Source organism: Cavia porcellus, unplaced genomic scaffold (assembly GCF_034190915.1).
Source record: "Cavia porcellus strain 051 isolate PalLab524CR breed Dunkin Hartley unplaced genomic scaffold, mCavPor4.1 scaffold_22, whole genome shotgun sequence".
NCBI lineage: Eukaryota > Metazoa > Chordata > Mammalia > Rodentia > Caviidae > Cavia > Cavia porcellus.
The window spans coordinates 38886699-38910626 of NW_026947505.1; the positions used below are offsets into that span (position 1 = coordinate 38886699).

The 23928-nt window shown below is 38.1% G+C and overlaps 1 long non-coding RNA gene across 4 annotated transcripts in view; it reads right to left on the reverse strand.

Annotated features, from left to right (window-relative positions):
- Positions 1-23928, reverse strand: part of LOC111755787 (uncharacterized) — a 174829-nt gene that overhangs the window by 37833 nt on the left and 113068 nt on the right. For 2 of the 4 annotated variants that reach the window (XR_010041972.1, XR_010041970.1), the window contains exons 1-3: positions 7935-8193; positions 7582-7701; positions 842-879 (exon numbers count right to left, since the gene is read on the reverse strand). This is a non-coding gene — a long non-coding RNA (uncharacterized LOC111755787). Of the gene's footprint in view, positions 1-841; positions 880-7581; positions 7702-7934; positions 8194-21100; positions 21218-23928 lie in introns of those variants that run through there. The other 2 variants (XR_010041973.1, XR_010041971.1) reach the window with 2 other exon arrangements.

Below are 23928 nucleotides of genomic sequence, written 5' to 3' on the forward strand. Positions count from 1 at the left end.
GGATCCTCCTGCCTCAGTCTCCCAAGTGCTGGGATTAGAGGTGTGTGCCACCATACCCGGAAGCACTTATATTTTTATTATTATTATTTAGTTTGAGAAAAGGTTTTGCTAAGTCTCCAGGTTGCTCAAACTCGTGATCCTCTAGCCTCATTCCTCAGCACTCCTAGAGTGCTGGGATTATGAACATGTGCTTCCATGCCCAGCTGTGAGTATAATTTTATACACAAAAAGCAACTCCTATGCCTGGCATCCATAAACTAAGAATTCGAGAGAAGCGACTTCTTATTCTGATCCCTTTGCTGAAATAATTTGAGGTTGATTTGCTTCTGTGACTCTCTGAACCGCAGTTGTAACTGTCAACCAGTGGTTCCTGGTCATCAAAGGGACCTTACCTACAAGTTGTACAACTAAAGTTTCCTTGATTCCTGATTTCCTTTTCGGTTTGTCCCACAGACAGGTCCTTCATCATTTAATTAACCAGAATTATTGACATAAGTGTATTCAATTTCATGCTTACAAAGATGAGACAAAGAATTTTATTGGCAAGTTGACCTCTAGGTTACAAAATGAGTATGAACAAAGGCTGATCAATAAACATGGGGTGTGTTTAAATTAAAAAAAAAAAAAACATTACAGTAAAAGACACTTTATCATTAGTCCCCCTCAAAATTTTCCCTCTCTCTTCAAACACACTTAGCTCATTATTGTGGCCACCTTCTGGAAGTTCTCCATCCTAATTATTTTTATGAAGCGTGATTTAAAAATACAATGAGTTCTGGTGCCAGGATTTACCCAACTGAAAGACAGACTCATCAAAACATGACGGTGTGTCCTCGCTCACCTTATTCACCAGATCCGGCACCATGTAACTTTCGGCTCCTGTAAAGGGACAATAACCAGGAAAGGTAAACTTTGAATTAGCTCAGAACGTTGAGGAAACCACAACAGTGCAACCAAAACACAAAGACTTTCAGAACTGAAAAGTATAATGGGATAAATGTTTTCAAAGCAAGGGAAAGTATTTTGAGGAGGGTTCATGGTAATATGTCTTTTACTCTAATATGTTCTAGAATTTAAATATTTCACCTTATATTTTAATCAGCCCTTGAACTGTTGAGGCAGAAAAGTCATGCTATTTTCCTTAGTTTCCTTTTTTTTTTTTAACCTTTTTTTTTTTCCTTAACTTTTTATCGGTACCGGGGATCAAACTCACGACCGCCTGCTTACAAGGCAGGTGCTTATGCCGCTGAGCTAAATCCCCAGCCCCCTTAGTTTCCTTTTTAACCTATCAAGAACTGAACCTGAAGAATTCACATCCAAGCCTCTCTTTCCTAGATTTTTTACTAGAAGGCTGAGATTTGTTCTTCTTCTACTGGTAGAAAAGATTATAAGACAAGGAAAAAAAAAAAAAAAAAACCCTGAGACATAGTTTCTTGGTCACCTGGGCTTTATCTGGGGGAGGCTGGTGGAAACTTGGAGCTATAGTTCTACTGTATTTTATTTTTCCAAACAGTTCTGAAGAATTGCCACCCTCAATTCACTTTTTAAATAATCTTTTGGCTTCTGTGAATTCCTAGACTCTATAACTAGTCCATATTTCAACTATAAAAATAATGAGTCCAGTACCATGGTGATAAACTCTTAAGAGGTTTATTGTTTTGTTTTGTTTTGTCTTGTTTTGTTTTGTTTTGTTTTTCATGCAGAAAGAAAGATGCATTAAGTTTCTTAGTGGTCTCCATCCCTTGTGGATGAATTTTTACTTTGTTGAAATTGTCCATTCTTAAACAGGGTTTTATAGATCTTGCTTATGCTAATAGTCTTAGACCTAATTCCTACCTTCATTCAGTTTTCAACACTCACTGCTTTGCAATCCCTACCCTGCAATTAAAAGAACATTCGTATAAGATGTAGTCAATTCTGTTTGCTGAAGGAGCAATTTCAGATCATGTAGTCAAAAATCTTGTTGATATTACAGTAAACTGACTACTAACTCTTTAACTTGAGCCTCTACCACTTCAAGCCTGATTTGATAACTTCAACAAAATAACCCAAAGCAACTGAACATCAATCAAACTTCCCATTTCCTCTCAAAATAAAATTCTTTAATGACATCACTGTCTTCCCACACACAAATTTAGATCTTCAGTTTCAGTGCATATATGTATGTAAAGTATGTGTCAAAGAACGTGGGAGAAAGGCATTATCTTTGCATCTTTCTCTTTCCTCCAAAGCCAATAAATTGCTACTTCATGTTAATTAGCCTCTGAAATGCCTACTCTTGCTGCCCAATTCCAGCCCCAATGCTGACTGTGTCAGCGCCTTGCCATCAGCCTGAAGAAAAAGCCACCACCCTGTAGAGCGTCTGCCTTTCTCCCATCTCCCACCCTTCTGTCAGCTGAACCTCCCTGTGGTACAGTTTAAATTCCAGCATTTTCCAACCCAAGTTGTTAAGTATCTCTGTGGCTTGTGAATAAAACCCAAACTCTAACTGGAATTTAAACCCCTCTGTGATCTGATCCTCACCTATATCCTGTATCTGATTTCCTAACCCTGCTCTCCTGGGGCAGCTGCACCATACAAGATAGATTCCCACATCCACCTCGGCCGTGGGCAGAAGCATGGAAGATGCAGGCTGCAGGGGGCTCACATTCAGATGCCCCCTCACCAGGGATACAAAGTTTGTACAAGGTAATTTTCCATCTAAGTCTCTCCAGGACAGTTTGGGAAGATATAGCATATACAGTTTGCAGGTGGATTGAAAATAGGATGTAAGAGAAAACAAGAATTCAAAGATGACTGCAAGATTATAGCCTGAGCCACAAGAAGGACAGAGTTCCCACAAAGTAACAGGAGGACTGCAGAGAAGCAGGAAGTGCAGAATAGTTCTTTCTGTCTGTCTGTCTGTCTTTCATTTTGATATGGAAATTGAACCCCAAGCCTCTGTACTTTTTTTATTCCTAAAACTTTTTTATTTTTCATTTTGAGACAGAATCTCGATGAATCACTTAAATTACAATGCACTTGCCTCACTCTTCCAGAGTGCCAGGATTATAGGCCTGTGACACCAAGCTCAGATAAGAGTTCAGCTTTGAATGTGGGTATCTGGGGTGTCTACTGATATGCATCCTCAGGACCCAGCCTCCACACTCAACAACTGTCACCAAAATCGCTCTTCTCTGGGCACGGCCTTCTGTCTCAGGAGGTGATTATTTTGTCTTTTCTCTTCTTAGACCATTGTCTGTTACTGAGAGGATTCATAAGTGATTCATATCTGTCCCCTCCCCAACATTTAGAAGACTGTCTTACACACCAATGTTCAGAAGTATTTTTTGAAGAAAAGGGAAACTATTCATTTTGTTTACTTCTTGGACATCAATAAAGTCTTTAAACCAGTTAAACATGTCATGTCCACAAGTTTCTGTCATCCAAACAATTGCAGAGCCGCCTCATAGAGGAAGTTCCTACAAGGTCCCTCTACAGGAAGCTCTTCTGACACTGCTCAGCATCTTCCTTCATATCCTTTAAGAAATCTGTGATTATAGATCACCATAGGGAAGCTGCCTAGTTCTACCCAGTGCAAAACACTAATAGGACCTCTGGCTATTTTTCTATTATATAATGGAGATAACATATTTACAAAGTAATTAAAGATAAGAGATTGAATTGTAAAAATCATATATGTAAATATGCATCTAATTGCCCAAGATCTACCTGTAATATATATATATATATATATATAAAATTTAAGGTTATTTAAGAATCTGCAGTTATTTAGAGATTTTTCTCCTAGTACCATATGTGATAGTCCAGAGAAAATGAACAGACACCCCATGCAGAAAATCTTAAATCTGTCATCTCACTATAACTGCTTCACACATGCATATTTGCACAAAAGTAGCTCATTAATTAGAAATTTCTTTTATCGGCTCCTGTGCATCTGTTGCATCACCTGGAAATTCTCAAAACAAAACAAAAAACAGAAAAAAGACTTTTAAGAAGATGAGGGATAATGATCATTGGATCGAGCATCTGATGGCCGTGGCAGATTAAGTGAGGAGGGCAGAATCCTCCATGATGCATCTGACTCCAGATTGGAACAGAGCACTGCTGGCTCCTCTCAGACTTAAAAGCTTTCTTTGCCTGCTTGCCTATGTGATTTCTTGATTGTTAAAGTTTTCTGGAATAAAGGTGAACCAGTGTTCTGCTATAAATTGTGGCTGGCTTTTTATGTTATGGGGAGAATCTGAAAATTCACTCGTCTCTGCGCCCCATCCCAACCTACTGACTCAGGATCTCCAGGGAAGAGCGAGACTCAGCCTTCAGCCAGCTGTTCAGTGACCTGAAAGCCTTGCTACAGAGCGCTCAGCTGAGGCTGCAGGTCAAAGAGGCCTATATTTGAATCTCAGCTCTGCTACTTAACAGCAAGGTGACTTAGAATGACAACTGAATTCAAAATCGGTTTCTGCATCTGCACAAGGAGCTTTCTAATACCCACCACGGATGTCCTGAAGATTAGAAGTTGTGAACATAAAGGGCCTAATGTTGTCCACAGCCATCCTTGTCCAATATTGGTAGCTCCAGATAAAGATTTTTATTATGGCTTTAATTAATCATCATCTGCAAATCTAGTTTTATAACAGAGTCCCTTATGATTGGCTGCTGCCCACCTCTTGAGCTCATTTCCTGTGTCCCTCTCGCTCATACCCAATCAACCTGCCTGACTCCTTTCCTCACGCTCAACAGAATAGTTCCCACCTGGGATCAGCAACAGCCCCTGTCTCCCTGCTGATTCCTTCTGGCTGTCCTGTGTTTGTCCTTCATACATCTCCCCTAGAAAAAGCCACAACCCAGCACACCACTTTAACATCCTGGCATGTTATAGACAGCCAGTGTGTCTTCTGGTTCTTTTGATGACTTGGTACTTCTGTTGCACTGCCTTGTTCCTATACTGTTGGCTTTTCCCCACTGGCCTTGTCTGTACAGCTCTCTGCTCTTAAGCACTTAAGACAGGAGTAGAAATAGATACTTCACAGACTTTGCTGACTACACATGCATCCTTGAAAATCAAGTACCAGGGAACACACACGTACAGTCAACTCTTTGAATCATCCTTCAAATGCTAACTATAAATCAAAAATTCATATTAGAACCCCAAGCATAGAGAATCTCACCTCAAATGAAGAAACAAGCTATGTTTGGCAGCTCACCCATTTTCCTTTATGGGAATGCAATTCAACGGTTTGGGGGAGGGCTTGGGAAAGAAAAAGCTCTTCCTGTATTCTTATTTTTTTTTTCTTTTTAGCTTCCCCATAACATTTTTATCTTCAGCGTCACATCTTTGCATCCTGGAGCAATACTAAAAGAGCCCCAAAATGACTGAGAGCAGTGCCCCTGTGAAATTGATTATAGTTCTTCTCTAGGGACAAGACACAGTGTGACTAGGATGGGAGAATAAACCTGAGGAGGACGCAGGAGACCCTGTGACGCCCTTGCCCATCAAGACCTACTTATAACCTTCCCCAGGTGACTTAGGAAGGCATCTTTCTCAAGCCTACACTTGCATTCATTAAACAACAGCTAATGAGGAAGTAGGCAGGTTGCTTAGAGAGAGCTGAAACCCACTCCTGGAAAGGGAATTTCATCAACATGCTCTGTAAGAAACAGGTAAACCTGGACTCTAGACTGCCCTTCTGGGGCTTACTGTCCTTGAAACTTCAACCCCAGCAAAAAGTTCTCCATCCTTTTTCCTCTCCCTTGTTTTGCTTAGTTGTATTTGTATACTTTGAATATACCAGACACACAATAAAGCCCTTACAACCAAGCAAGTTTCAATAAGCTGTAAGAGCACTTGGCATTTTGGGAGTGCAGGAAGAAAGGACTGTGGTGGTGGACTGATCTCCAGGTCCTCTGAGACCTCCTTAGACCTGAAGCTTCTGTTGTACATAAGCAACTGTATAATCTGGTTTGGTGGGGCTCATGCACAAGTTTTCGTTTTAGTTAACTTCTTGCAGATTTAATTCTTTAGTTGCTATTTTTATTAGGATAAAAATTCTTCAAAATTTAGCAAATGAATTCCTTTTATAATTTGCTTTGGTTTTCTGGAAAGACTTCCTGTCTTTTCAACACATTGTTTATTATTTTTCTTTTGCATTGTTTCTTTTATGTTTTTTCCTTGGTATAGAAACTTTCTTGTCTCTTTATTGGTTTTTGCTAGTGTCTGGTTTTATTTTATTCTTTTTTAATTTTAAAGAGCATAAAACAATAAAACCAATCAAAACAAACCAGTGTAATGATATAGGACTTCATAACATTACAAAATCAACAGTAGTTACCATAAGGCCTTTTGATGTCTTCAAAATAGCTGCAGATAACTTGGGACACAGTAAAAGTCAAATAGAATCCAATAGAATGGAATGGAAAAGAATAGAAACAATAAAAAAAGACAATGAACGCAATAAAAGACTTCAAAACAAGCCAATAATAAGTTCAAAATTTCTACCATGATATATCTATCTTTGTCTTTGAAATAGCTGCTCCTGCCATCAGATTTAACAAAACAAAAGAAAATAAAACACAACCCAATGAAACAATGGAAATGATATAGGACTTCAAAATAAGACCATAGGAAATAAACAATGGCTACAACCCTCAGAAGGAGATTCCCACTAGATGCCACATTGCATATCACTATCCTCTGAATCTATGATCAGACCACTGGCCCTAGACTTGCAACCCTTAGTGAGACACCAAATCACCACAGGTATCTAACTGCATTTCACCTCGATAGCAATCATCACAGCCTGTGTTTCTCTGGATCAGCAGGTCGCTTACGGGGTGGGAATTAGTACTTTTTCTTTGCCAGGTCCCGGGGGCCGGAAGGAGCTGGGATCTGGCTGTTCCCTGTCTGGCGGTGGCCTGCACATGCTGCTAGTTCCCAGACTTCCTGATGTGGCCTTCTTCTCTCTCCCCCTAGTCCACAAATGGCATTGACTCATGAAGGGAGGCTTGGGTCTGGCTGTTCCCAGTCTGGTGGTGACCCATGCATGGCTCTGGTTCCCAGAGGGGGCTTGCTTCCTGGTATCTAGCATCTGGTTCTAAGAACTTTTCTAGGACTTTTAAATGAATAAACTTGAAAATTGTATAGAATTTGGTCTTTAATTACCCATTCACAATAGGTGAATTTGGACCCTTTCAGAAAGGAATACTCAACATTGTAGATGCCTTTCAAATGAACCTTATATGTAGTTCTGTTTCAAACAATGGAGAAAAAGAATCATGAATTTAAATTCCACCACAAAAGGTTGCCACTTTTCAGACAAGTGCTTACAGATCACTAGTTGTGAAAGAAATGCCAGGAAAAAAAAAGGCACAGAAAAACAAATCTCTGCCAAATAAACCACAACCCACAGGAAAATTTCACAGAAGAAAATCTGTAACTCCTAATCACTGAAGAGGCACTATGAAAAATTCTGTCTTGACCTGGTAAGCAAACAAGGGAATAATTTTTAAATGACTCCCAGTGGCATACCAAGGAAGCAAGTACAGCTTTTCTATCACTGAGACAAAGTACCCAGTACTCACGATTTAAAGGAGAGGCTTGTTTTGGCCCATAGTTTCAGAGGTTTCAGTCTCTGGTTAGCTGATTTCAAGGAAACTCATGGCAGAAGGACACGATGGAGGATAGCTTCTCACTTCAGGGAGCTGGGAAGTAGAGCACAGGGGAAGAACCACAAGTTATACCCTCCAAAGGTGCATCTCCAGAGACCCATGTTGTCCAACTGGGCCCTACCTTCTAGCAGCATGTTTAACTCTGACTATCTATGAATTAATCCACTAATGAGTATAGTACCCTATAATCCAGTCACTTCACCCAGAGTCACTCAATCCATTCAGATTGACAAAATTAGCTGGCATAATCACCATCTGGAACTAACCAAAGTTTTCTTCTGATGGCTGCCGAGTAGCGTTGCTGTGACCCCTCAGGGGTTGATTCGACCTCTTCGGTGGCCAGCCATCCTCCAGTGTCTCACTGGACATTCTGTAGAAAGAATGCTTTCTTACTAGCAAAAGCAGCTACCATTAGTGCTCAGTAACTCACTGAGTGAAAATTGCCCTGTGAGAGAGCTCTACAGCTGGGTTTCCAAGCAGCCAACAGTGACCTACTGAGCCAGAATGAAAAACAAAGAACAAGCCAAAAAGTGTGCTCACGTCTGCAAATATGCTCACCTTATTCTCAAAAGCATTCTCTTTTCCTGATGGTGCAACCTTTATACCCCCTGCAGACAGCCCACAATCCTGCTAGATGGAAGGGCCCCTAGAGGTCTCTTCTGGCTGAAATCACATCAGGGTCAATTTTCTCTTGAGCAACAATGCCAGCATGTCAAAGCTTCGTAGCTCACTGTATCAAATCCTATTTCCCTCAGTAAAATACCCTCTACTTGCATTTTTCAGAGTTAATAAAAACTGATATATTTAGGCTACAAGGACAACTCATGAAATATTTTATAAAAGACATATAATTTTGGTAAAAATGAAAGTATGGTTACAGAAATTGAGCTAGGTGGTTGAAACTACAGATCAAATAGTCTTCCTGGAGAATTTCTTACAGGATAATATAACAAGGAAGTCTTCTAAAATGCAAGATAAACCATTATTTCAAGGCAAAAGATTTTTCATTTTCAGTATTTATTCTGATGTTGTTAGAATCATTTAACTGGTAATGGTCTGTGTTCGAATAAATCATATTGTCCATTTAATGCAGTTCAGTTCCTCTAACAACTGTGGAGAGGTTCTGGGATGAGAAGCTCAGATTCCCTCTTGGATGTGCACCCCACACAGAAGCATTGGGTACTGGCTTGATTTTGCACAGAAGACAGATGTTCTGTGTAAGATTAACAATGTGCCCAAGCCACACAGCCACTCTGAGGGCCACCAGGGTTGCCTGGGATCTCTCAAAGACTGTTTCCTATCCTCTTAACCATAATGAGACCAAACTTTACCCTTCATCCCAAGAACTCACGAAGATCATCAAGAAAGGACTATTAAAATTTATTTTTAAGTAAATAAAGGATACAACTATTATAAGTTCAACGATAAGACCTATATGAAGTACTATAAAAGTAGAAATGAGGGATAAATTAATACATTTTAAAAAGTCATCTAATAATCACAAAAAGAAACACTTGATTCCTGGGATTCCTTGATTCCTCAAATTCCTGGGAAAGAATCTATTTTTCATTTTTCTTACTGGTTGTTGCAGTCTGTTCAGGGTTCTATAAGCAAATACCAGAATCTGAGTGGCTTATAAGTTATCATTTCTTCCACCACCATTCCAGAAGTTGGAAGTCCAAGATCAAGGCCTCGCAGATTTACCATCCGGTGAGTCTGTTTTCCCACAGACAAATATCTCCTTGTTTCAGCCTCACAGGGTTGAAAAGGCACCTGGTCTGTGCTAGGCCTGTTTCATAAAAAGACTTCATGCTCATGATCTAATAACCTCCCAAAGAGCCCTTTGCCTGGTACCATCACCTTGGGGGATAAATTAATTTTGAAGAGACATAACCATTCAGACATAGAATTTTTTGGCCTTGTGTTTTAAGACAGAAACATACCTTACCCAGTGATTTGGAGGATGCCATCTGAAAGGCATTCGCAAGCAGCCCGAGCACCCTCCAATCCACGGGTCCACCAGAAGATTTTAAATGCCATTTAAATGCACAACATTCATGAGTGGGAGAGAAGCACTGTAATGAAGCATTCACAGAACCTCCCCCATAAATGCATCAAATTAACCAGCTGCACAAAACTCAGGGATGCTTAAGCGCCTTTAAATAAAATATTGCAATGGAAATTCAAAGTTTGTTTTGAGATGATGTTAAACGTCTCAGCAACAAATTGTTAATAATACCAGTTCTTACTTTTTAAAAACTCCTTGTAGTATAGCTTGCAAAGCAGCCAATTGGTAATAAAGCCTGATATGGTATGCCACAATTATGTAATAGCTACAAATATGCAACATAATTTAGTATCTTCTTTTATTCTGGAATATAATAAAAGTAAGATTTAAATGTATATCAATAAATCTGATAGGTAGAGCAACACCAGAGCAAGTAAGCTTCATGTCTTTTTTAATCAAAAAGACTGCGACACTGACAAGGTGTGAAAGGAAAGAGGGAAGAAGCAGGATGAAGAGTGGAGGTAGAGGAGAGGAGGAAGAGTAATGGGGGAGAGAAGGAGGAAGGCCCATGTTTAGTTCTGCAGGAAAGGTGCAATAGCAAACTAGGAAGAACAACCACCGTTTGTCCACTGCCCGATTCAGACTGGGGACATGAGCACCCAACATGTCACCTGTCCCCCTTTGCACATGCACTTCTGGCTCACTTGGTCCCTTAGCTCACTCTTTTAGACAACTAATTCTGTCTCTTCATTTTCCTTTACTAATGAAGGCTCATTTTTACTCCACTTCATCTCCATTAGGGACCTATTTTATCCTTTTTTCTTTCATTTTCTCCACAATCATCAGACTCCCTTTGCCCAACTGTAGCTCTTTCTTCTAAGCAATGTGGATTACTTTTCTCTCAGACTATGTGATCAAGCCTTGGAGCCAAATGCTACATCTGATTACGAGGTGATATTTTCACTGGCTTATACTGATATACCACAAAGCAATATAGCTTGAAAATTGTTCCAATGTAGCCAAGAAGATGCTACCCAGGGAAGAAAGGTGAGAGCTAAAGAGAACATAGAAAAACAGAAATGCTCTGTTATCTCTAATGTTTACACTGATTGTTAATTTCTTTCTAGCGTTTTCTCAGCGTGCTAAGATTATACAGATAATATAGATAACGGTAGGGGGCAGAAGACAGGGCTGCTCATGTTAGTAGGAGTATCTCCAACTCATGCTCTGGTTCCATTAAAACTCAGAAATGTTTCAGTGAATCTGAGATGTCAGGAATCTGCCTATTAACCATCAAGTTTTTGACCTATAACCTAATTCAGATCTATATCAAGAAACCAAAATGTCTCAATGGGAAATGTCACCATGCTTATGGATGCTTACCATACAATGCATCTGGTCAAGTTGAAGAGAAACTAGAAATTGTTTCTGAAGTGAATCTGGCTGAGTAAAAGAGCAACAAATACCAAAACTCACCCAGACCCATTTCTGAAACACTTAATTTCTAGTTTCTCTTCAACTTGTCCAGATGCATTGTATGGAAAGCAAAATGGTATATATTAGGTAATAAGAGGTAACAAAAGCTTGCTCCACTAAAGGTAGTATTTAAGGTTTCTTTCAAGTCAGCCAACACTAATCATCATCATGATCATCATCATGATCATCATCATAATGATAAGGCAGAACTCCCTTTCCTGTTTGCTTATCCTTAGAATTTCCAGCCGTAACTTTATCTCAACCTGAGATTTGGGTGTGCATTATTTGCCTCCATCATCTGCATTCCCTCTCCACACCACAATTATGTTTAGAATCTGATGCTTTATCCTGCTCCCCATCTGATTTCAGTGTAAATATCTGTCTTGCCTAAAAGCCAATGCTAACAGTGTTTTCCAATTTCTGTCCCATCCTGTATGCCAAGTGAATGTTGCTCTTTACCAAGCACCTTATAAATAACCTCTAGTAAAATATTTATCTTTGAATGCACAAAAACATCAATAAAGGTTTTGGATGAATAAATAGTGCTTTTAAATTATGTATGTGTTTGTCTGCAACAATTGGCCCATGAACTCTGAAACAGTCTTGTTCTTAGACATATCTATCTCATCTAATAGTGTTCAGCACATAGTAGGATTATCATAAAAAATTACTAAATTAAAAAAAAAACTTCTAACATTTCAAAAATCATAATTCAACCTGCTGGTATTGATGGCTGGCCAAAGTGCTGCCCCTTTCCAGCATTCACACTCTCCCTACAGAAAGAATACCAGGTGGAAAGTGTCCCCTTTGAGAGCGTGCCCCTTGAAGAGCCATACAAATTTAAGGTCAAGTAGGTGCCTTAGCAGAGTTTCTAGAAATTGAGGGGTACTTGGAATACAGATGAAAATCAAAATAATGAGTGGGGGATTTTAAAGCACTGAAAGGGATAAGTACCATCTTCTTTAAAATACAAATGTTCACTATTTTTCTGGGTAACTTTAGAAGGAACTCAACTGTCACCATTCAGAGGACAGCCTCAAGGATGTCTTAGTCCAAACAAAAGCTGTATTTAGCAAGATGGATTCTCACCCAAGATAAATGAAACACCTAACACAGTGCCTAGCAAAAGCACTTCACTGAATCGAAGAATAAATATGGTGATTAACCAATTCACAAGGCAATTTGTTACTTTTCAAAAGAACTCACAATTAGGTTCTTTCATCAGGCTACTTTAGCATAAATTTAAGTGATTTCATTTGTAAAAAATTCAATTTACACTTAGTTTTCAATTGAAGACCTAATTCTTAGAGCCAGTTCTGATACTAGCTGTGTCTATCAGTTTGAATTCATGTAGTTCAGAACTCTAATTTCCCTTCAGTTCCAAGATGAAGAACAGAAAGATGGTGATTTTGACCATTTCCATACTCAAGGTGGTAGATCAGGGTAGAAGAAAGGAAATGTTAGACAGGGAAGGAGTCTCGGTAACTGGGCAACTGTACCTTCAAACTAAGAATAAGGAAAGCAAATGGAAAACTGGAAACATCAAAAGATTTCATTTTATCCATGGGCCTCAAAATGAGTGACATGGTAATCAGGATATGAGGAAAGATCTTGCTAAATTATGAGTACTAGAGAAATCACACATACACTCACACACACACATCCCGCATCGAATTTTATTCTTAGAAATGAGCTAGGGGGTCAAACTATAGCATGTGATAACCAGTGAGAGGTTAAAAATTTTATTCAAAATTTTCAATTTAACAAAACTTAGTTACTTGCAGATTAAAGTAAGTCTCCCTTGAATAATTAATCTTGACTCAGAATGCTCCCTCCACGCTATCACTCCCTTGCCTTCTCGCATGTTGACCCATGTCAGGACAGGTGCATTTGTCTCCCTTCACTCTCTCTTCCCTTCCCATGGGCTGCATGAGCTCTATTCAGCACTTGCAGGGGTTTTCCCTGGCTCTTCAAGCCCCTCAGTCTTCCATCCGGCATCAGACACTCCCAACCTTACATTTTTGACCCCTCAACAAACACCTTCACGTGTGTTCCTTGCGCCATCCTAGGGATAGTAGAACTTCCTTTGGCTACCACCAAGCCCGAGGAAAGCTCCCTCACAATTATTGTCCAGATTCATACTTCTGCAGCTCCAAGGCTCATCAAAATGTAGATTCTGGCTGCCCAAGGAAAGCACATATGAATTCCTGCCTGGGTGCTCCCATCACATCTGCTCAGCCTCCCTCCATCTCCTGGGATTTAAGTGGACAAGGAGTACAAGGCAGAAGTCACCATGGGCACAGGAGCACCCAGGTTTCACTCATTTCTTCCCAACTCTCTCCAACCAGCCTACTATGAATTTGAATTTTCTTTCGGGGAAAAAAAATACTATAATGTCATCTAATTTCCTTTTTCCTTTAAAGCTAACCTTAGATCTTGGTGTTTAAATCTCAGATGTTCTTACAATATTTTATTATTTTCTCAGTAAAATATTGTTGTTGTACAATAAAATCATTTTGGCTTTCAGGCTGTTGTTTCTGTTATTTGTTTAAAATATCTATCCAAAATTAAATGTTCCTCCCTTGTTCCAGACTCTGGTTCCCTCCTATAGTGACTAGTGCATATCAATGAAATGCAGAGAAAGATGAGAAGTGCAAAGGACAGGGAAACCAATAATTTAATATCAAGCCAATATCACAAATTAAATATGGTCACTCAGGAGCCAATTAGCTATCATCCATTTCATACGCCACTATTCAGATTATTGATGCATGTGTTAAAAATACCCTCACAGCAGCAATGATAAATATAATTGACTTGCCTTATTAACTATCATGGAGTTATTGGTCAATCCATACATTTATTACATTTTAAAGTGTTTTGCCAAATACATGCAACTACCCAGCAATGGTAGATTTTTAAATTCCTTGAAGGCAAAATATAATGCCTCAAAACAACAACAGGGATGAGGAAAGGAGAAAAGGAAGAAAGGAAAAAGATTACATGCATATAGGTATACATTTATAAATGTATGTATGTATACATATGCAAGATAAATAACTATACTACTAATCTGTTAGTTCATCATAAAGAACAGTTTGTGCCATCATTGTTTGTTTGATCATTTTTTATGCCTAGATCTTGTGGCCTGAACAACTACTTCTAAGATAACAATATGCAATATATTAACTAGTGTTAATTTCTTACTAACTTCTTGAAATTCTGTATCATTTCTAAACCTTTTTCCTGTTTTTATTTTTAAAATGAAAAAAACAATGCCTCAGACTTTTCTCCTTATATTATACCAATATTTCAGGCCTAGATAAGCAAAAAGACGCTCAAGAAATACTGCTCTACCTGTAGTTAATAAAATTAAGTAGATGGTGTTAGAGAAGGAAGATGCTCTTGCTATTTAATGTTCAGTGGATATTTGGAATGCAAAAGCTCTGTGGGCAACTGAAGTGTTGCTTTAAGCACAACCCATGAGAATGAATTCAGAACACTGCATTAAGTGAAACAACTTACCTATTGACAGTATGTTAAAGAAAAGCAAGTATTGTTATCTCACACAGAGATGTACGATCACCCTAGTACCAAGAGATCTTACAAAACACAAGAGCCAGAGAACATTAAAGTTAGGAAGGATTAAGAAGTCATTAAAGGAGAAAAAGTATTGCTCAGAAAAAGAGATACTGTCTCTGAAAACTATTTTGTAACTAAAATATGTTGGTGTATATTGTACGTTTATATGTATGTTTGTTTGTGACAAGATCCTGCTATACAGCTCAGGCTGGCCTCAAAATTGTGGTCTTCCTGCTTCCTCAGCCTCCCATGTTCTGGGATTACAGGTATGTACCATCACACCAGGTTTGATGCATATTTTGGAGATCTGTATTAACACATTAAAAAGACATTCTTCCACAAGCAAACTTTGCTTGAGTGTTTCCAAAATATTTGTTTAAGAATCTTCTTCACCAGTTTTATTTGTTATTTTGAGTGAAATGCTTATCACCACCTTGTAGATGAAAAGAGTTTATCTAGCTCTGTTTTTCAATTTTATGTGGTAGGAAAAATATTCAAGTGGATTAATTAAGCAATTTGTCCAAGGCCATATCTTTTCTCAGTAGCAAAGCTAAAAGAGTGATGGAGTAGTAACAACATAGTTATAGTAACAACCAGAACAGAAATAGTGGTAATAATGGTAATAATAGAAGCACAACAGAAACAATAGGAAGAACAGAATCATCAGTAATAATAGTAGTAACAGAAGTAGCAATAAGCATGCCTATTTTTTGAGTGCCTATTAGGTACGTTGTAAGAACTCAAAAACTGCACTTGTTTACCAGTGTCCCTAATCACCAAGTAAGTTCAATGAGGACAATTTTCACCATAGTATCCTCAATGCTTTAGGAGTGTGCATGACATAAAATAACACTTCATAAATATTTATTGACAATTAAATGGATAAATGTTCATGCATAGTAAATTTCAACACTTAAGAGAACCTCCCCACAATGCCAGACTGTCCTTCATTATCATGAATCAACAAATTCCTTTCGAGTCCTTTTTCACTTTCTCTTAAAAGTAGAAATGCACAGTGAGGTGTCTGCTCAGGACAGTTTAGAAAATGTTCTTCAATTCCAGGAAACAAATTTTGAGTGACAGTTCTTCATATCAACAAGAAAAGATTCGTTGCAGTAGTTTTGAAAATTACTTTGAAATATGAAACACAGAAGTAAAATTTTAACAGAATCTTGCTATCTACCAAGGTCACATACTTAAAAAATTCCCACCACAAAATCATTCTGTTAACAATAACCCCCAGGAAGGTGACAGCAGGTGTTGGCAGCCAGGAAGGAGACTGATCTACAAAATAAGGGCATTATCTGTAAAAAAGAAACTTAAGGATTTTAATAAGCCTACCAGAATCCACATCGTAATCACTGTTTAATAAGAGGGAAAAATAAACAAAAAGGAACATGTTGAAAACTATTGAATAAGAAAATGTCCTCAATAATTACTCAGCTTCCATAGTAGTGCATTTTTTGACTTTGATGCTGTTTTTGCTCCTGTTTAAAGATGTTAATCGAAAGTAACTTTTTATTTTCAGTCTGAAGGAAAACTTAAAAGAAGATATAGGGACACGATGGCTGTTTCAAATCTACGAACTGGCACTCATAATTCACCAATCTGAATATACATATGTACAACTACTATGGAAATTTTATGGCAGTGTCACACACTGTGAATACATCTTCACTCTGACACTCAGAAATGACATGCCTAGTCATACGTAGAGATGCAGCTTCTAATGCATCCAAAGAGCTGTACAGAAGCACTCATAACATCATTATTTATAACAAGTAAAAAGTAGAGTATAACCTAAATATCTATCAACAAGAGAAAATGCCACCACATTTTCTTTTTACTATAATCTTGGGCTTTGTTAGTCCTACGATAAATTAACCTCTTTTTCTAAGATTGATCACTTACTAACATGTTCTACTCAAATTATGGAAACACTTTGAGTCATCAAAATTTAACCAAAAGTCAGTAATAGTGGAGTTGCAAGATCAGATATCCTTCCTGCAGAAATAGAAAGTACAGATACGATTTTTTTATTAAAAAAAAAAAAAAAAAAAAAAAAACAGCAGAAGATGGATCAGAGTTGACGCTTTAAAAGAAATATGAATGGGTGGGATTGAAGCTTTTTGCATAAAGGTATTCTCCACCCATGCATTCTGTGCGACAGAAATTCTCAACCTAATAAAGATGTTAGAGGCCAACAAGCTAAAGGTGGTAGCACATGCTTGTAATTTCAGCACTCTGGAAAACTGAAGCAGGATGATTAAAAATTGGAGGCCAACCAGGGATATTTAGCAACTTAGAGAAAACTAGTTTCAAAATTTAGGGAAAAAAAGTTGAGGATGTAGTGTGAAGATCCTGGGTTTGATTTGTCTTATCACAAAAACAAAACGAAAGTGTTGAAGAAGAGAGCACGTAAAGCAGCTGCAAAAATAGAAGGCAATCCTGGGAAAAAGGAGCTGCAGAGGTGAGCAGTGCTGACTCCTGAGCTGTGTCTTTGCAAAAATATCCCTGCAATGCTCACAACAAAATGGCAGCCGGAAGCTTAAATAGTGTGGGAGAGATTTCAGCTTCACCCACTACAGGTGGTAGAGTTTGGAGTCTAAGTCCAGACAATTGAACTGCTTGCAAGAACAGAAGTCAATACTCATTAGAAGGGCAGAGCAAGATCCATGCTCTCTGTAACATGATCCAACTGGAGTTTAAATCTCTAAACCTCTAAAGCAATGGAAAGATTGGCCAGAACTCAAGAGGAAAAAACAATCAGCAATAACTCCAAGATTATCTGCATGTTATAATCAGCAGACAAGATCTCAAGGAAATTATCATAAATATATCTGGACTCTTGTCACTTTCCCAGTTTCTAGGAAAAAATACTCAACACCCATAATTTAAGAAAGCAGAAGTTTATTTTGACTCATACTGTAGTCCAGAGATGACTGGCTCCAAGACAGGATAGCATGGTACAAGGGCAGCAGGAGAAAGTTGTTAATAACATGGCAGACAGGAAGCAGAGGGTAGAGAGAAAAACAGAGCAGGAAGACAATACCCTCCTGGGTCACACCCACAGTGACCTGTCTCTTCTGACCAGGATCCACCTCCCTACAGAAGTTAGCTATGATGCTGTCATAATCCTGTCAAAAGCCCTACCTATGAATTCGTGAAGTGCTTGGGGACATTTAAGTATAAACAATAACAAGACTCAAAGGAAAGGATGCTAATAATACATTCATATATGTGTAAGTCCAAAATAGAAATAGATATCATGTTTTTAAAGCAAATTCTGGAGTTAAAAAAATATAATCAAAAAGAAAATTTATAGACTTAGCTTAATAACAGATTAAAAATGATGATGATTCAGTAAATTTGAGGATAGACAAGTAATTCACCTATAAATCTGGGGGGAAAATTGAATAAACATAAACAGAGCTTCAGACATCTTTTGGACTGTTATATACATACAGACATATGCACATACATATACCAAGAGTCTCAAAAGAAAGAAAGAATGGGGTAGTAGAAAATAATTGAAGAAATAATGACTGAAAACTTCCAATATTTAGTAATATATTTAGCAAAGGGCCTATCCAAATTCAATAAAACACTTGCAGTAATATAAATATCTAGATTTTAGGACTCCTCCTAAGTTCCCAAAATACCTGTAACAGTTAAACATTACAAGTAAAGTACATCTTTAGTTCACCTTAAACTCCAAACTGATTTCTTTCCAGAATTACTTTTAAAGTTTCTCAGTTATCCACTAAAACCTTGATTGAAAAATGGGTCTATTTTCATGAATGAACAGAAAGCATAACGTACAATCATACTGTGCTTGAGAAGCCGTTCTGCCACACCCAGAAACTTCTAGTCATGTACGTTTCTTTCTGGACTCACCATTTGCATCTTGCTAAGGTAGCATATACACTAACATGATTCTATAGGATGCAGTTTTTCTTGTTATTTTGTGCAGAGCTAATAACTCTTTTATATTAGCAATAGAATATTACATTCTCTTACGTGCTTCTCCTGCGTGGAGAAGAGCTATTTATTCTAAATAAAATAGTACAAGTCTGTTCCTCCTTGATTATTTAAGACTCAGCTAAGATAGAACAATAGAATAAATAATTAAATGGTCTACAGTTGGGATTTAACTAGTGAAATTGGATAAAATAACCATTCTCCTCAGATCATCAACATCATGTTTTCTTAATATGTGGTTTTATATTTGTCAAGACAATGTTTGCACGCATTTTTGTCATTAATATAAAGGAAAAGAGCTAATATACATTGAAATGAAATTCTGTTAACTACAAAAGCAAATTATAAATGCTTATATACAAAACAAAACCAAGTTCTCTGAAGTTAAAAATCAATTAATACATTGACTAATACTATTCAGTTTAACAAACATTATGTGGAACCTACAAGGCACGAGTGTGTTATTTTAGTTACTATAAGATGGTTTATAACATAGTGTGCCCTTCAACATAATGTGATTTTATCTACGTCTTTCTAAATGTTATTCTAACAAAATAATAACATTGGCACAATATCAATGAACATTCAAAGAAAAAAAGAATCATTTAGGAATGTTTTCACAAACTAGAAATATGAATATTAACTGCCTCCCAGCCTTAAATTACAAATGTGAATTATGGAGTTCTTCACCTACCAACCAGGAATGGACAATAGAACTGGCATTGACAAATGAGCCATCAGCTTTATTTGTCATATTTTTGTTAATTTTTCATTTTCTTCCCAATTCCAGAGTTACAGCCCTTGTGATGTATGTAATTAAACAAACCAAAGTCTTCAGAACAAAATGAGGAATCAAAGTCATGAGCATATTGCAATAGAATAACAGGTAAAGTACTTAAATACTAGGGTTAGAGTCTGCTTGGTTTAATGAAAATCTGTTTAATTAAGAAAACTCTGAAGAGTGTGAAAGGTATAGAATCTGACAAAAACGTTGGAACGTTGCCAGGGAGCAATATAAAAATCTCTGGGGTACATCACCTTCATCTGGGAATGATTCTACCAGGTGGCCCTCCCACTTAGGTAGATGATGTTCCTCTCATTAATAAGACATCAAACATTGTCAAATCTGTTTATCTCTTGAGCATTTGAGTCCAAAGTATCGTCCCCCATCAATCTTTAGTTACGTAATTTTCTAGACATTCTATCTCTATATCCAGGAGGTGACCAAAAATACAATGAATGTTTAAATTTCTTTAATTATTACTATAAAAGATGCATTGCCATTAATCCCCTCACTTACAACTTATCCAATTGTTCTTGCCACCTTTTAAGGTAGTGCTGGAAGTACTCTTTCCTGACTATGATAAAAATGTAGTAAACGTCAGTGCCAAGTGCCATTTAATGGAAAAGTAAGCTCAGAAATAAAACAGTGTGTCCTTGTCCACTTTATTTGCCAACTCTGGGATAGTATGACTTTTGGGTTTTCCTCAAAGTCAAAATGATCATAAAAGATAATATTTTGAATCAATTTAGCACACTGAGGCAGACAATTAAAAACACAAATGGCAAGAACGATGGGATCAAGTGTGGAGTATTTTGAGGGAGAATAATAGTAACACGTTTTGTACTATAATACATTTTAAAATTTAAACAAAACTGTATTTTTCCATCACACTTCATAAATGACAGCTGGCTGAGCACATGAAAGGAACAGCTAATTCAGGCTTGGAGAATCAAAGAAGGCTTTGAAGAAAAGGAAATCTAAATAAGAAGGAACAAATGAGCAGAAATGACCTGCCCTAATGGAGGAAAAAATATTTCAGACTAAGAGAACAGAATACACAAAGTCATGAAAACAAGAGAAAGCATCCGCTACTTGAGACATAAGCAAATCCATTGTGTCTGGACACAGAGATTCTGCTGGATGAATCTATAAAATGCACATGTACAGAAATACAGACAGAGCAGATGTCAGACAGTACCGGAACAATTGGATTTCCTTATTTTGTATTGGAAAGATCGCTCAGGCTGCAGCAGTGGGTGTAAAGGAGGCAACATGGGATACCAGGATAAGACAGTCCTGTAACCTCTTAGGAACACGATGATATAAGAATGAGGACCATAGTAATGGAAGTGGAAGAGGACGAACATGCTGGGAAAGTCTGCAGAAATTAAAAACCACACATTTGTTATGAGAGTTTGGAGAAGAGAGTGAAATCAAACACCATGACCAGAAATTTAGCAAGAAAAAAAATGGCAGAGAGGAGGTACATTTACCATCTACAAGGTGGAGAAGCTTTGGAGGGAAAAAAGAGGTGAGCTGGGCTTGTTTGAAAATGAAATAGATATGAGACAGGGAAACAGAGATATCCAGCAGTCACTTACGTTTAGATGTCTGGAAGAGTCCTCCTGAAAGATGATAAACTGAAGTCAGGAGAGAACATGGACACAACCACAGTGTGACCGGAGGCAGTGACTAGAGAAGGGACCTGGAGGATCGGGCTGCATAGGAACAAGCAAAAGAGATAGAATTTGCAAAGACATCAAAGAAGGCTAATGCTCACAAAAGTAAGGTAATTACACCATGGATCCCCCATAAGGGGAGACTTTGAAGAAGTGCCAATTTATATACCCATATCAATAAGCTATGCATAACTTCCAGTATTTCCTCCAAGATCTAATTACAACATTGAACAACAATCTGTTAAAGGTAAATCCCATCAATATCCTCACCACCTGTTATCAATACTACTATGGACACAATTATGAAAACTTCTAGATGTAACATCATAGGACTCTATTTTCTCACATAGTTACAAAGTAATCACAGGCATTTGGTAAAGCCTAATCATGAGGTGTTCCCGGCACTTCCCAGACTGGCCTATGCTTCCTACACCGAATGAACGGGAGTTAATTTTGAGTGGCTTGTTCTCACTGTCCCCGTCATCCACCTGGTGATTGCCCACTTTCCTGGTTGACTACCCAGGAGCACAGGAATTGTCTCATTGTCAACACTGTAGCTTCCCTAAGCTCACCCATCCCTAATTCATCCAATGCTGAAGGAGCACAGCAGTCAGCCACTCAGTGATGTGTGACTTCACGTTCTTCTTGGACACATCAACAGAGCCTTGAGGATATGTGAGAGTCTGACACATGGATTTTAGAATGAAGATGAGTTGACATCTTGGTACTATTCCTTAGCTGTTGTGTGGCCAGAATGAGTCATGGATCTTTGAAACATTAGTTTCTCTTTTCAGTTAAGTGAAGATAAAAAGCACCCCACTCCATTCAGGGTTGCTATGAGGACAAAATGATGTAATGTGTCACTGCTTCACACGATGCTGGCACAGAACAGACTCTAAGAAGAAATCAAAATACCACTTTTCCCCTGACCCTGGCAGGCACCACTAGGCAGTTTCCATAGTCTCAGACAGTAGAGAGAGATAATTGCTTCTTGGTTTGTATCTACTTTATAGTTTTATTGGAAGGATAAAATTCACATACGTGCACAAAACACTAAGTTGGGAATCACTAGAGATAAGGCCCAGGGTTGGTAAAGGGGGATGAATAAATACTATAATATTGGGAATTATGATGGTGGTGGGTAAGGTGAAAGCAGATTCCCCAGTGATTTAGGTCTTTAAATAGTGATTCCCCAGTGATTTAGGTCTTCAGTATGGAGGGACAAGCTCGAAATGTATATAAATCAAAGCATAACCCTGGCAGAAGCCTCTGCGTGACAAGCGTCAGAAGGGTGAAAGGTAAGCGTATGTTTAGAGGTAACGAGTTGGGCAATGGCCTGCTTGTGTATGTGAGAGGGGAAAAGCACATTGCTAATCTATTTGCACCAGAGATTGGGACTTTGAGAGCATCGTCCACTCACCGAGGATCCCCACGTTCTGAGTTAGGGCCAGTACTAACACATGTGCTAAAAAATCTGTACGGTGGGGTGATAACATAAGGTCTCCACCCAGAAGTTTATAAATGTAGTTGAATAAATATGAAACATTCATAAATATAGCATAATAGTATAAGCATTCATCAAAATATATGGTGAATGCTGAAGTATTTAAGACTTGTTATAATAAAAGACACAATGCCATTAGTAGTCCTCAATATATTCCGTCTCTCTTCAAACATATTGATCTCTTTGTTTTTGCCACTCTGAAGCAGTTCCCCAGCTCCTCTTCTGTGACTATTTTTAATTGTGCTGTTGTGGCTGCCTTAGTGTCCTGAATCCATTCAGAGTATTCATCTTTCATGGTCACTTTGAGTTTTGGGAAGAACCAGAAGTTGCATCATTCCAGGTCCAGTAATGAAGGAGGATGAGAACACACTGTTAATGTTTTTGAGCCTGCTGCTGGATAGCACTTGACAGCATCATTCACTAAATTTTTTTAATCGCATCTCATGACATTCATGAGAGAGGACTTCCAGAACTTCTTCAAGAACTGGCAAGAAAGATGACATAAGTGTGTTTGAAGTAAGGGGGAGTTCCGTGGGGGTTAATGCAAATATGTCTTTCACTCTAATGATTTTTTTAATTTAAAGATTTAGCATATGTTTCAATCATCCCTGTGTAAAGGTTGTCAATATGTAGTAGCCATTCTCCTTGCTATTTTTGTCTCTGGGTCATCTACTGCATCTCTGAACATTGTTCTTTCATGTAAAGAGCCGGAAGATCAGACAGAAATCTTAAAGACCTCATTGATCCTTAAAAATCTATAAATAGTACAAATGGAGAGAAAAGTAACTCAGCACAGGAAAAGCATCCCCACGAGTGAGAGTTCCCATGGGTCACAGTCCAACACACACTTCATGGCTGTCTCAGACTGCTTGAGGACCTGGCCCGTGATGCTTTGCTGGTGAGCACATAATTTTGGTGGTCATGAGTGATTTAGAAAGAAAACTGGTAGGTAAGGGAGGAAATGTTGGTAGGTGCCAATCAAGAAACAGTTTAAACGATAAACAATAGAATTACTATTTATCCCATAGAAAACATGGTGCCACTGAAAATTTTAGGTAAAGAAATAACACTACTGTCTTCACATTTCAGGATTTGTCCAGCTACAGTCCCCAGAAAAGATTGGTCGGAAATACAGATTCTAAAGAAAGCTTATTAGGAAGTAATTGCAATCTTTTAGACTCACAAAAATAAAGCTCTAAACCAGGCATAGCATGGATAAGAAAGGATAATGCAAACATCCAGGCTT